Source organism: Cryptomeria japonica, chromosome 10 (genome assembly GCF_030272615.1).
Source record: "Cryptomeria japonica chromosome 10, Sugi_1.0, whole genome shotgun sequence".
Lineage (NCBI taxonomy): Eukaryota > Viridiplantae > Streptophyta > Pinopsida > Cupressales > Cupressaceae > Cryptomeria > Cryptomeria japonica.
In genome coordinates this window covers 233,403,050-233,419,502 of record NC_081414.1, presented here as the reverse complement: position 1 = coordinate 233,419,502, position 16,453 = coordinate 233,403,050, and positions in this window count along the sequence as shown.

Genomic DNA, 16,453 nt, shown 5'->3' with positions numbered 1-16,453 from the left:
TTTTTGAAGGGTGCAATGAAATGTTTAAATTTAAATTTGAGGACTTTAGAGGCTCTAAAATACCCTAAAAAATGGGTGTAAATAAACTATTTGTTTACAAGATGATAGAGCACTTCGCAAGCTTTCTGGCGCTTCAAACGGTTCATCAATCAAACACACGGTTCACAAGTTATGGCCTTCAGAAGTTTGGACTCCTAAAATAGGAAATATAAATTTTGCATCAAACACATAAATGAGTTGTAAAAAAGGAGGAACACGTATTGATGTGTGTTTTGACACACCATAGGGAATCTAGAATGGAGATAAGGTCATCTCTACTTTATTGGGTTGTTTTAGCCCATGGTTTTGTAATACCGTTTGACGGTTTCTTGTATTGTATCTCCTATATATGAGGTGCAAGAGATAGGGGTTGTATGTAAGAGTTATGGCAATTGAGTTACCTCTGAGTCTCTGATTATTGGTACTCTTGTGAAGAGCTTGCTTTGCAAGTATATTGTAATTTGTTATTGATTGCTAAATAATATATAGAGCTACTTTGGAGTGTGGGGTTTTTCTCTCGAAAGGATTTTTCTCATGTAAATCATTGTATTGTAGTGTTGTGGTATGCATGATATTATGTTGTTTTTGTTAATTTTTTGCAACTGTTGTAATGATCTATAAAAGTTTTGCATTACCCTCTTCTCATGATTAGTGTAAGAATTTGTTCCACTACTTAACTTCCTTACACAAATGAGAGTTAATCTCTCCTATTCTTCTAAGGGGAGACTCCCCCTTTAACTTACTACTCTATGTTACTAAAATAAGATACAACTTTAAATTTTTAATTTAATCTTGGGTGGTGCATCATCCTCTCCTCTTTTTCAAGATAGATGTTATACTTTTCCTCTTACTTCAGGAAAGAATTTACAATATAGAGCAATGGTGATTCTTACAATTTCAATGTTACAAATTAACTCAAAATGCAAGAATGAGTAAAATATAGATAAGAAAAGAAGCAAAGTTTCTATAAAGGCCCAAAGTCCTCTGCTTCTTTTCTTATCTATACTTTACTCATTCTTGCATTTTGAGTTAATTTGTAACATTGAAATTGTAAGAATCACCACTGCTCTATATTGTAAATTCTTTCCTGAAGTAAGAGGAAAAGAATAACTTATATCTTAAAAATGAGAATATGATGATGTACCACCCATGCTTAAATTAAAAATTGAAAGTTTTATCTTGGGTGCCTGCAAGAAGTTGAGTCCACTTTTTGGCCAAAAAGTGGAAGTGTTTTCCTTGATTTTTAGATTTCGCCATGTTTGACCTAAAAAATTTGAAGCACTTAAAAAATCAATCTTGGAAAAAGTCAGTAATAGAAAATCTAGTGCTCAAAGTCTACTTTCCAAATACGTAATTTATTTTAAATACGTAATTTATTTTAATACCCAGATCTTAAAAATTAAATTTGATTAGGAATTACTAAAACCTATAGTTTAAAAGTCACTTTTCAAGACCATACCATGCCCATGTATGGCAAGCATAAATTGACCTAAGTGAAAGTATTTTTCTGAATCCTTTTGCGAAAAGATCTATAACTCACTCGCCTTTGATGAGGATATTTTTTTGTATTTTTTTTCTGCATATTTTTTTTGTTGATTGTTTACTGGGCATAATCATTGTTTTGACAAATCCTCATGTACAACAAGCATAATTTGATCGAAACTTAACATTTTTTTGTTTTTTTAAACTATATAGAATTGTCTCTAGTTTATGGACCTCTTTCATTACAAATTATTTTAAAAATAAAAATATTGATCCATTTTTAAGAAAAAATAATACATATGTAGAATCTACACAGTCTCGACTGTACTGGGATTATATCGTTTTAAAAAAATCTGAAAATTTGGTGTTCAGATATATTTTTGAAGTCATTAGTTTGTATGAAGATTGATTTGGCTTTCAAGTTGTAGGTCAAACCAGGTCCAAGCCAAAGGGTCGACTCTCCAAGTTATTTCCCAAGCCAAAATATGAAGGAACAATCTGGCCAAATTTCAAGTTTTTTAGAAACGAGATCCTATATCCTAAATGGGATCCCGTTTTGTTTTTTCAAATAATTAAAAATACAAAAAACAAAACGGGATCCCATTTTGGATATGGGATCCCGTTATGGATACGAGATCTTGTTTTAAAATAGAACGAGATCTCGTTTTGGATACGGGATCTTGTTTCGTTTTCCTTTGTATTTTTTTTTTTAAATAGTATATATAGAAATTATTATAAGTGATAGAACATGTCCTTTTTTGTGGCTTTTTATGCAATATGGTATGATCTAGTTGTCCTTTAGATGCTCTTTTGTTGCAATTTCATATCCATTTTTTAAAGGTGGCAATCATTGCATATTTTTTAGTCATGGGGTCTAAACAACATCAAAAGAAGAAACAGAGGAGGGAAATGACCGCTGAGGAAATTCAAGTAGAAAGAGAGAAGGAGGCCAAACGTCAAAGAGATAGAAGAATGAGGATTTGACAAATGAATAATCCTGATGCTTCCGGATCCACAACAATGGAAGAGACAAACATTCAAGATGATTCCTTGGGGGATAAGATGGACGTAGATGATGCAATTATGGATGATGTTGATGTGGATGATATAATTATGAAGACTAATCCAAATACTACAACCTCAAATCCAGGTACATATTCAAATCCTTCTCTAAAAGACATGGATAATGTGATTATAGATGATATTCTTGTTGATGATTTAGTAGAAGTTGGATATACCAATGTTGAGATCGGTACAATTGTTCATGACAAAATGAAACAAATTAGAGTTATTGAAAATGAAAACCCTCGTGTTGGTGAAGATGAAATTCCTTTGAATGTTGAAAGTGAAAATCCTTATGAACATGGTAAAAATGAAAATCCTCCTATTGTTGAAGATCAGGAAAAAAATTGAAAAAAATTGAAAAAAAGGTTTTAGATAATCTTCCTGGTAAGATTTCTTTGAGACAAAAATAACTTATGCCAATAGAATATACAAAGGTTTTTTAAGCGAAAAAAACTTGCAATTCAATGTCAACTAATGATGCAATTGATGAGAATGTGGAAAATGAGAAAAGTGATGAAAAAATAGGCATCTTTGTGAAACCAACAAAAAAAGATGAATCAATTAAGCATGTTATGTCTACTGTTGCAAGTGTCATTGAATCTATTGGAAAAAAGAGTTGATCTAAAGATAAGAATGTGGCACAACAAGCTATAACAACTGCTATAGTGAATAAAACAACCTTGAATAAAAGGATGGTAAGCAACATTAGTGTAATTTTAAAGATGCATCCTAAAACATTAGTAAGAGCAACTAAAAGAAGAGAAAGTATTGAAAATGATCCAATCAACCAAAGTTGGAGTTTTAGTGGTTGATTTCCAAGGTCAGATATAAAATTAAATATTGAAGTGAAATCTTTGGTTGAAAATTTTTGGCATGATAATACAAGGGCATCGTCCAATGTTAGAGATGTTCTAAAGCTAAGAGTGGGGTCGAAAATTTGTGAGCCTTATCCAAAACACCTATTAGACACAACTCAAACTGAATTTCATAGAAAAATTTTGGATGAAGTTGTGTTACCTAGAAATATTACCATAAGTCAAAGATCGTTTGAGAAATGCAAGCTTTGGTATGTGAAAATTAATAAGAAAAGAATTTCTTGTTGTTGTAAAATTCACGTGTAATTTCGTTATTATTATGACGTTTTTCAATATATACATTATGTTTTGCATAGTAACATGTTTATCCAGGAATGTGGTATTGATAATATTCCACTTGAAACAATTAAGGAATTTGTAACAAGTTTATTTTGTGAAAGAAATGATAGGAAATTATTTTATTTACGTTCATGTATCTCTGGATAATATTCTAGTTGTGTAATTTTTTCATTACTAGTAGAATGTATGCATGAGAGTAGTGAAAATGATTTTGGACAATAACTAGTGGATGTTAGAAGATTTAAGAATGTTGAGTATCCCTTAAAGGAGGGAAAATAGGAAAGCATGTCGATTTAATCATAGAAAAGGTTAGTGTACATGCATTCATGTCAGAATTTAAAAGTAAGATTGTACCAAAATATGTGACACTCTAAACATGCCAAATGGCTTGATGCTCAATTTCACACATGTAGAAATTCATTTCTAGTTGGAAGTATACTATCAATCGTGGACTTTGTAGAAAACTATACTCTTAAGCCACAAGAGGAAATTCAATCTCAATATTACAATTCCACTCAAGTTGCTATTTTTGTTCATATTGTTTATAGACATGCAGATGATAGCATAGAGGATGATAGAAAATTTAAGAGACTGTCATTTCTATGTGAGTGATAATTGGATGCACTCATCAGAGTTTGTTCAATATTATTTCAACATATTTTATAAAATTTAAGAGAAAGAGGAATCTAGATAATAGAACATCTTATATCGTCATATAATTGCACATGACAATTCAAGAATGTTCGAATGTTTTATTGGTTAAGTAGGGTTCACAATGAATATAATATGCAACATATATGGAGTTTTTTTGAAGCTAGACATGGTAAAGGAGAACATGATGGATTTGGTGCATTTGTTTAAAGAATTCTTGCTAGAGAGAAATTAAAATTTGAAAATGTAAAATTTAAAGATGCACATGCAATTGTGGATTGGTGAATTACAACATTATCTACTAGATCAGGTGTGAACTCCACAATTCAGCGATTCTTTTGGTTAGTTGAAGAAGAGAATATTGTGCCCAGACTTGATTGTGAGACAATTAGTGGATCAGAAAAATGGCATTCATTTAAGAGTTCAAATGCAAGAACATGGACTATATGGATGAGAAAACTTGCATGTTTTTGTTAGTTTTGTATTTCAGATGATTCCGATGTATGTGAGAATACTGAATGGGTTTAAGAGTGGAATCAAAAATTGTTGACACCTGCTCAAGCACAAGATCAGATTGGCACAATTGAAGATAATGATCAATTGTTTGCACTAGATGATTATGATCATGTTTCAGACCTTGTACAAAAATGTAATTATTTAATTATTTTGTTTCAAATTTATATGTTTCTAGTTCATGTTTTATAATTAATTTCAAACTTTTTTTATATAATGAAAAAAAATTGGTGAAATTTTATTAGAAATTTTGATAAAATTGGTTTTGTTTGTAGGACATGTGTATGTTGTTGTTGCACCTGAGGACAATGAAGAGGAAATAGAATATTGGTTGGATCGATGTGTTGAGACTAAACACAAATTAGTTAATCCTCGAGAAGATGATGATGGCTTTCATTATCCGACTAGTTCAGTGGTAGTTGTTGGGACTTGGCTAAGGAAATATTTGACAAGGAAGAGTGTACATGCATTCATGTCAGAATTTAAGAGTAATATTGTACCAAAATATGTGACACACTCTAGACATGCCAAATGGCTTGATGCTCAATTTCGCACATGTAGAAATTCATTTCCAATTGGAAGTATCCTATCAGTGGTGGGCTTTGTAGAAAACTATACTCTTAAGCCAAAAGAGGAAATTCAATCTCAGTATTACAATTCCACTCAAGTTGCTATTTTTGTTCATATTGTTTATAGACATGCAGATGATAGCACAGAGGATGATAGAAAATTTAAGAGAGTGTCATTTCTATGTGAGTGATAATTGGATGCACTCGTCAGAGTTTGTTCAATATTGTTTCAACATATTTTATAAAAATTTAAGAGAAAGAGGAATCTAGATGATAGAACATCTTATATGCTCAGATAATTGCACATGACAATTCAAGAATGCTCAAATGTTTTATTGGTTAAGCAGGGTTCACAATGAATATAATATGCAACATCTATGGAGTTTTTTTGAAGTTGGACATGGTAAAGGAGAACATGATGGAGTTCGTGCATGTTTTAAAAGAATTCATGCTAGAGAGCAATTAAAATTTAAAAATGTAAAATTTAAAGATGCACATGCAATTGTGGATTGGTGCAATACAACATTATCTACTAGATCAGGTGTGAACTCCACAATTCAGCGATTATTTTGGTTAGTTGAAGAAGAGAACATTGTGCCCAGATTTGATTGTGAGACAATTAGTGGATCAGCAAAATGGCATTCATTTAAGAGTTCAAATGCAAGAACATGGACTATATGGACGAGGAAACCTGCATGGTTTTGTCAGTTTTGTATTTCAGATGATTCTAATGTATGTGAGAATACTGAATGGGTTTAAGACTGGAATCAAATATTGTTGACACCTACTCAAGCACAAGATCAGATTGACACAATTGAAGATAATGATCAATTGTTTGCACTAGATGATTATGATCATGTTTCAGACCTTGTACAAAAAGGTAATTATTTAATTATTTTGTTTCAAATTTATATGTTTCTAGTTCATGTTTAATAATTAATTTCAAACTTTTTTTATATAATGCAAAAAAAATTGGTGAAATTTTATTGGAAATTTTGATAAAACTGGTTTTGTTTGTAGGACATGTGTATGTTGTTGTTGCACCTAAGGACAATGAGGAAATAGAATATTGGTTGGATTGATGTGTTAAGACTAAACACAAATTAGTTAATCCTCGAGAAGATGATGATGGCTTTCATTATCCGACTAGTTTAGTGGTAGTTGTTGGAACTTGGCTAAGGAAATATTTGACAAGGAAGAATGGTTTGCCTACTTTTAAAGATTATGAAACACACAAGAAGATTATACACTACTCACATTTGATAGAGGTACGTACATACATATATATAATTTATATGGTCCATCCCCTTGATTTAATTTTCAGATTAATTATCTATATAATTGCTTTTTATTACCATTTGATATATAGTTTAAATATTATTGTTTGATATCTAGGTCCATCCCCTTAAGAGCTTACTCAATGGTATGTAATGGAATAAGTATTTAATACAGAGGTATGTATAAGTTTTTAAAATTACATGTTTTTCAATAATAAATTGATAAATTGCTTTTAATACATGTTTTTACAATTTATTTAAAATGTTCAACCATTTTGTGTACTTCAATATAGATTCTAATTTTATGTCATGTTAAGCCATGTCCTTATCAATTTGATCCCCTTAAGCCACTTGTCCCAATTAGGCCAATCCCCTTAAGCCATGTCCTAATTAGTTAAAATGATCCCCTTTTAACCCACATGTCTTATTTAGTTTGATCCCCTTAAAAGCCACATGTCCAAATTAGGCCCATCCCCTTAATCCATGTCCTAATTAGTTCAAATGAGCCCGATCTTTTAAGCCACATGTCCTATTTAGTTTTATCCCCTTAAGTCACACATGTCCCAATTAGGCCCATCCCCTTAAGACATGTCCTAATTAACTTTTCACCCCACTAAGCCATGTCCCCTTAATTTCCCCTTAAGCAATGTCCTAATTAACTTTTCACCCCCTAGTTCCTTTTTATATATCAAACTTTGTTTTTTGTTTTTGTAGGTTTATGTTAGTTTTTGTTGTTGGTGGCATGTAAAACAAGTTGATGAATCTAATTAAGTCAAGGTTTCCAATAAATTGGTAAGCATCATTTTTTTGTTAAATGTTTAGTTAATTTCTATTTTTAATGTGTATGTTTAATTGAATTCTAATTTTAACTCATTAAATTTATTACATGTAGGTCTCCTACAAGCCAAAATTTGTCTCGGGGGCGAGGATCTAATTTATAGATCTTTCAAGAACCTGATTGTCTCTATGTAGGGTCAAATTTAAAATGTTATTTCCTAGATTTAAATTGAACTTTTAGTGTCTTAGATTGTATCAAACTTTTAATGTTTTAGATTGAATCACTTTAATATATTTAAAATGTTGATCAAACTTTTAAATTTGACATGTGGATCAAACTTTTATATTTGAGGTGTGGATCAAACTTTTATATATTTAAGATGTGAATCAAACTTTTATATTTCAGATATGGATCAATCATGTGTACAATTGTGCATGCTATTTGTGTTGCTTTATATGTGTGCGTTCTAGTTATAATTGCTTCATTTATTTAATGTATGTGTATGCTATTTATTGCTTCCTATATATACATGTATATATGTTATTTATTTTTCATTTAAAAATAATAAATGTGCTATGTGCATACATGAACACTATTCCCCTTAGACTTGAATCCCCTTAAGCCACATGTCTAAATTAGGTCCATCCCCTTAAGCCATGTCTTGATTAGGTCCATGTCCCCTTAAATTGGAAGTCCTAATTAGGTTCATCCCCTTAAGCCATACATCCTAAATAGCAACCCCCCCCCCCTCCCTTTTAAGCCATACATCTTAAATAGGTCCATCCCCTTTTAAGCCATGATGCATGTCCTAATTTAATTGTGTACACATATTATCTAATATAGATGTATATTTTTTATTGCTTCATGTAAATTACTTATGTGTATATTATTAAATTGATCTTGATTCATGTAAATTGCTTATGTGTATATATTAAAATGATTGTGTTTCATGTAAATTGCTTAATATATATACATACACATATATTTATTATTGTGTAACTTATTAAATATATATGTCAATTGTTTTGAGCATTTATATAATGTTTTAATTAAATGCACTTGTATATTTAGTTTAAATGTGTATTAATTATTTAAGTTATACATGATTAAGTTAAATGTAGATTATTTTTCAAATTTGTAATCAAGGTACATATATACTCGAGCATTAGATTAGAAATCAATATATAATTCAACACATGCACATGTAGATTTAAGAAGACATAATTATAAAATCCATATGCATACATATATAACAAAGTGTTCTAGAAAGTATGAATGTCCATACATACATATGATGTAGAAAGCATATAATATTTAACGTCGACCCATGAAATAAATATAATAACATGTGCATGTAGGTCCTGAAAAATGTAATAAACCATGTGTGTGTGTGTGTGTGTGTGTGTGTGTGTGTGTGTGTGTGTGTGTGTGTGTGTGTATCTAGATATATGTATATGTATATGTATATGTATATGTATATGTATATGTATATGTATATGTATATGTATATGTATATGTATATGTATATGTATATGTATGTATGTATGCATGTATGTATATATATATATGTATGTATGTATGTATGTATATGTATATATGTATATGTATATGTATATGTATATGTATATGTATATATGTATATATCTAGATATATACATATACATATATATACATATACATATACATATACATATATATAAATGTATATATATATATATGAAACACATGTTGTAGCTCGTAAAGCATATATATGTATTGTCCATGATGAAACAAGTCCATGACATGAAATAAACAAACTACATAAAATAAATAAGTATGACATACATAGGTCTTGAAATTAAAAAAAGTCCATGATGGAACAGTAAACTGCATAAAACATGTAATAAATCTATATCTATCCCCTAAAATCAAGAGGAGTCCCTAAAATCTAGACTCCTCTTCAAGCCATGCAAACCAGAATGAAGAGAATCACTTTGTTGGCATTAAAGTTGTCATTGATGTCAACATGTGTGTGTGCAAGGTTGATTTGATGAAGTTGCAGAAGAGTGACATTGATGTCGAAGTCAACCAGGCAACTCTACTTGCAATCTGTAGATGAAGTAGAAGAGTTGCTAAGATTGGGTTGTTTGATGTCATAAGTTGGAGAAACTTGCAGAGATCATAGTGATCAGGTTGATGGATTAGATTGTTGAAGAAGACAGTGTTGTTGCAGACTCCCACAATGCCTATGAAGTCTATGAAGTTCTTGTTGGATGTCTTGATGTTGGGGTTGTGAAAACAATAAATCATGTATATCGGCAAGAACCTACTATGTTATGTCGATCAAGTGTTGTGTTGCTCTAGTGATCATATCAGGATAGCAATTTCGATCAAGTGTTGTGTAGGTGATATCTGCTCAAGTGGTCGTATCAGAATAACTTGGCTGATACCGAGTTGTGTGGAAGAAATGGCTATTGGCATAAGTTAGGTTAATGTTGGGTCATGTACAGTTTATGTCATATCGGGGTAGCTATGTCAGCCAGGAGACTGAGGATATGTATCAAAATAGCTACCAAGGGTGGAATAAAGAGAAGACCCCTTGGCATGATCATCAGCACAACTCATAGTGACAGAATAAAGGAATCACAAGGTCATCTCTATGGAAGCTTTCTTAATCGGTATGACATATGTCGATAAGCTGAAGGACTATGGATTTATCATTTTGAAATAACCTATACTGATGAAGTTTGTCACCTTGGAGTTTGAGTTTTGGAATACCTATACAAATAAAAGGGAGGTCGACAGTATGTTATCAATATAACTTGTTTGATCATTCTAGCATGATTTTCCTATGCTGATAGTTATGGTAACTTCGATGAGTGGTCTTTTGACTTGAATTTTTTTAGTTTCAGGTAACTTATGCCAATAAGGTCTAACAACATGAAGATTGTGCTCCAAGATAGCTTATGGCAATAGGTGAAATCAAAGGCAAGGTTTTCATCGTAGTAACTCATGTCGATGAAAGGGCCCAAAGGCATCACAAGGTCATCGGGATAAGTTGTGAAGGTGGAGTAGAGGCAAGATGCCATCCCAATAGTTTAAACTATACCAATAGAGCTTTAAGAAATCAATATCGGGATAACTATGGTGATGAACATGAGGAAAGAGAAATCCAGTTGACAGAGTAGATCGAGATAAACATTTATTGTCAACTCGGTACATGCAACATGTCTACATAACATGAAGGTTAGTCACAGCATGAAGTTCAACTGATATGGGCATCCCAATAGTTCACAAGGATGTTGATTAGGATTGATAGAGTGACTTGGACAAAGAATGTGATGACATGTGTGCTCAAGGTAATCAAACATAAATGCAGAATTGTTGAATAAGGCAACTGATTGATCCAATCAATGCAGAAGTCAGTGATGATGGAGGAAGTTGTCGATCTTGTCTGGGTAGGTCAACAAAGGATGAATAATTCATTAATGGTGGATCTGTAGCTGACTGGTGTGTGGCTTGAGGTGATCAATAGAGGTTGGATCATATTTGTTGGGCAGATTGAGATTATTAAGTTTAGTAATCTATGTACACAACAACCTGAAGACATATAAGACTCATTTAATGTGAGTGGCTAGTCTGAGATCATACTCAAGACAAAGAATGAAATCTTACAAGAAGTAGAGATGACCATGTAGAGAAAGGATAGCCTTGAGGGAAATGAGTTGGCAGAGTTGTATGAACATGTGGCAAAAGTGGTTGATGGTGTGGCCTGTGAAATTGCCACAATATCGATTATGACCTAATCATTTTTAGGTTGAATCTTGCAGATCAATAGTCCTATGTAAAAGTCAATGAAATAAATAGATTGGTGGTGTCGTGTGTGCATAGGAACTTGAATTGTTGACTGGAAAAAATGTAAACCGACTATATGAATGATCCGCATATTGTATAGAAACTTGTGCACATCTAGTGACATGATAACGAGGCAAACAAGTTTGTCTGACATGCGATGAGGTATGATTTGACCGACTGTGTAGAGGTTGGTGTAGTTGATGAATGTAGTCATGAAGAATAGGGTGGTGTGACCTAGAAGTGTAGGGCTTATAAACAAGATAGAAAGTGTTGTGATAGCATGATTATAGGGTGTTGATGTGTTTATAGAACATAGAGGAGAGCAGTTCAGAACATAGTAGAGTTATGTAATGAGTGTGATAGCCACCGAGCTAATAGGTGTGTAGTTGTAGAAGCATAACAAAGAGATAGATAGCAAAAGAGACAAAGAGATAGAAAGCAATAAAGACAAAGAGATAGAAAGTAGCAGAGAAGAAGAGTAGAGAATTGGTTGTATAGAGGAAAGAGGAAAAGAGGCAGAGAGTAGAGATTGAAAACAGAGTTCAGAGAAAGAGAAGAATGAAGCAAAGAGAAGACAATAAGAACAAACGAAAATATTATCAAAGTGTTGTCACAGTAAAGCATGTTTGATTGTGAATCATAGAGGGTTACAAAACTCATTTGTAACAAGGTGCATAATTTGTATTTGTAATTAAATTCATTGTAATCTCTGAGTGGGTGCTCAGAGCAAGGGTAGGTGCTCCTTTGAGTAGAAGCTCATAAACTATAGGGGTTGGTATTCCTTAGGTTGGTTCCCTAAAGATTTAGGTTGATGCCCATAAACTTCAAGGGTTGATCCTCCTTTGGGTTGGTGCCCATAAAAGTTGTAACTAGTGATTTCATTATGGGGCTGGATTGAAGTAAACTCCAACAACATTTATCACCAAGGTTTTTCCCCACCATGGGTTTTCTTCGTATGCACTTGTGATATGGGTTGCCTCTTATGTGTGTGCTCATGTGTTTGATACCTTTGCTCATAGCTTATTGATTTATGTTATTAGAGTGTAGATCTTTTAGGAGTCAAAGTTTTTATTGATCACCATTGATTCACCCCCCTCTCAGTGGTCCATTGTGTTCCTTCACACTCTACAAGACAAAAATGAACTTGTGAGTTACAATATGAAGTATAAATTTAAAACTATTACATGATTTAAATTTATATTTGTAATTTATCAATTTAACTAACTATTACAACTAAAAAACTTGTCGTATGTACATGAGTAGGCTCATCTCCTCTCTCCACCGGGTGCTCTACATCTCCAGGTGCTATGGGGGTTGTCAATGTCTCTCCTATCTCATGCTATAGTTCACATAGATCTCAATGAATTTAAAATAGAAATATTAAATTTAAATAAATAATGTTCAATTATATAAATAAAAATATTAGACCTCCTAGAAATTTTACATGTACATATCCTAAAATTAGGTGCTTTTAAAATAGGTACTCAAGTGAGTTTAAATATATATTGTGTACCTAATGATCATCTCCTCTATGCACATCCACATGCTCTACATCAGTATGTACAGGTGTTGTGGTCTGAGTGGTTGTAATGTCAGAAGAAAAAGTGGTATTAAAGAGATCCTACAAGGTCAAAAAAGAGCACGTACATCAATGTGTACACGAGTTGTATGGTTTAACTACATATGCATGTACACATGCACAAAATTTTATTTAAAAACTCAAGTATTTATTATAAATTAAATTTTTCACCTAAAATGCAGTCGATGTCTGCAGAAAACCAACAAGAGGGTCACCATGATATGGGTTTTAAAAAACCATCGTAATAGTCATGTGCACTTGTAACAAAATTCATTTTTTATGTTTACTTAAGCTCTTGATTGTTCAAATGTAAAATTTATATCTAGACATGTATAAAAAATTGACTCTAGAGAGTCAACGTACATTATCCATAGGCTCATCTACAACAACCGATGCTAGAGGAGCACTCACAACAATTGCAGGTGCATGATCCAACATGGAAGTCGGTGTCACGGTCCCCTAAGTTAAAAAAGTTTGACATTTAAATTTATATAAGTCAACAAATTAATAATATGTACACACATGGTTGTCTAAATTTTAATCTACATTTAAAATTTAAGTTAAAATTGTACTTGAAGTTGTAAGTTACATAATTTATGTAATTTCTTTGAAAATTAATTTAAAAAATAAATTTAATTTTAAAAATAGTACCCCAAAAGGCATGTTGATATCGAGAGGTGTCGACATAAAGTAAAATGATCTGAAGATCTAGTCAAAGTGTGGGCCCCGGCCATGGCCTAGAGACATAATCAAGACATATGTACATGAACTAGATATACATTATATATATATATGTTCAATTTTATATATAATAAATTAATTTCATTAAAAAAAAAATCTATAACTTACATGCATACCTGTCTATCATGTTCATCTGTCGGATGATCATCGACACATAAGAAATCGACATCTAAACCAATATTATAATCATGATCAAGGGATGATCCATGTGCAGTTGAAGAGGATGGATGGTGATGTGAACTGGATGCACCTTGATCATCATCGAGCCCATAGAATAATTGATGACAACTAGTACAAAAATGGGGTGTTGATGTATAGGGAATGACTGTAATGTAATCATCATCTCCTCCTAAATCTCCACCAACATCATAGCCAACTACCAAATCAGATATCTTCTCACTAAGGTTACTAGTAAGTGTTGTCAATGCACCTAATATCGAGATCATAAAATGTTGGTGAACAGGAACATGTATAACAGCAGAAGGGGGATCCAAAATGGGCTGGCAAGGGACAAGTCGGTTGGGGTCAATACATACCCCCAACCTATGTTGTGGTATGCCACCACCAACACCCTTGAATGATCTCATATCAAAATAATTGGGTTTTAAACTCATAGTAAACTCTACATATAATTTCCTCAAAAACTATAGGGGGCACTCTAAGTTAGCATGTGGTGGTTGGTCAAATACCATCCACCACCACTCTCAAAAACTATTATTCATCTATTGATGTATACACTATCTCATTGATGCATGATTTATTTGCAGGAATTGGTTCATTTGTGATAGGGTTTACAAAATAAGGAGCTATGTGTGCTTTGGTTATTTTCAAGTCTAAAATGTCCCTATAGGAGAGGCCATCTGAATAGAACTGGCGTCTCTCCTCTCTCCATGCACAATGTGAATCAAGCTCCTCAATAATGGCTCTAACTGCATCAAGAACGCTTTGCATCTTCGATGCAAAATGCACCATGTGACATGACATGTAGGGTTCTCTAAGGATCTCATGTACTCTTTCTTGTATGGTTCCAACATTTTGACCAATCATGGCTTAATATCGAGCCTCATCAGATCCAAGGGGTGGAGGTGGAGGTGGAGGTGGAGGTGGTGCACCATCAGTTGGGTCATTTACAGGGAGTGGAGCCTGTTGTGGATTAAGAACCTCGTCTATGTCAAACTCATCCATGTGTAATATGTCTAGATATATATGCACATATAAATGTGGGATGGATAATCTTATCTCTGCATATACATACATTTCAATTTAATTAATGAATACAATTTTTTTTTTTAAATTAACTTTCAAAATGAATAAATAATAAAACATGTACATACATGTACAAGCTAGAGACACATTTGAGAACATACTTATATGAAATCAAGAATATTAGATCACATAGAAATCCAATAACATATTGAAGATTTGATCACATGTACACATTGAATTTGAAACTTTCAAGCACACATATGCATACATATGTATTTTCAATAACATTCAAAATTTAAATTTCTCTCTAGATTGTGGTCATAATAGGGACCTTAAGGGGTCTTAAGGGGTCGTAATAGGTCATGTAGACGTATAAAAATGACCATATTCCTAAATTAATATTTAATGTTCATTTTATTCTCATTCCTCTATTTGGTTAAATCTAATTTAATTAAATCATCCACATTCCTCTATTTAATTAAATAAATTATTCAATTTATTTATTTAAATTCACTTAAGCCTTTTATATCATTTAATTGAATAAATCATTTTATTTAATTAAATCCTTTCTCTCTACTTTTAATTAAATTTACATTTAATTAAATAAGTTCACCCCAAATAAATAAATCTAATTTATTTAATCATCCACTTGCAACCATAATTGAAATAAAGCAATTTATTTTAATCATATTATCCCTCACCCACTTGCAAAATCCTACATCTCCCACTTGCCTCCTAAACCCCCTTCCTAAATTCTTCTAAAACCCATCTAATCCTAATCAATTAGCCTAAATCCTTCAATTATCCCCTTTCCCTAAATTTGAGGATGTCACTTCACAAATTTGGAGTAAAGTCTTCCAAAGGCATTAAAGCCTTTATGCCCTCAACAAGCTAACTTGTTGAATACCCCCAAATTTGGAAGGACTCTTACAAATTTGTCCCCAAATTATTTTAAACCATTAATGGTTAACTAACCCTTTGTGGCATGGTTAGAGACTTTTTGCCTAGCTCAACCCTCATCTAACCCAGGGGTCTCATCAAGCATTCATTGCTTTGACCATGGTTATCCCTTTAACCCTTGCACAAGAGTTTATCCTTTGGGTAAAATCTTTATCCAATGGATAACCCTAACCTAACCTCAATACTTATCTCCTTAGGTAGCCATGAGGTCTTCTCAAGCATTTAATGCTTCTTACCTCTCCTCTCAAGCAGTCTTGGCCCTTGATAAGATTATCCAATCTTGACCATCCATTGCCCTATTTTCCCTATAAATAGAGCCCATTCCTTCTTCAAAACATCCAAGTCTTTAGCATCATACTTATACTCAATTTTAGCAAGCATCTAGCCTCTCTTTTCAATAGAAATAAATCTAATAATCATTTTAGAAGCATTTCTATCATCTTAGTTAAATCATATAACTAGTATATCATGTTAAGATAGTATTTTTTACTAATATTGTCATCTTATCATCTAGTTTAGCTCATTTGTTAAAATCAGGCATAAATAGGATGCATTCATACTAAAATTTGATCTAAAATATCCCTCATTCTTACATTTGTCATCCT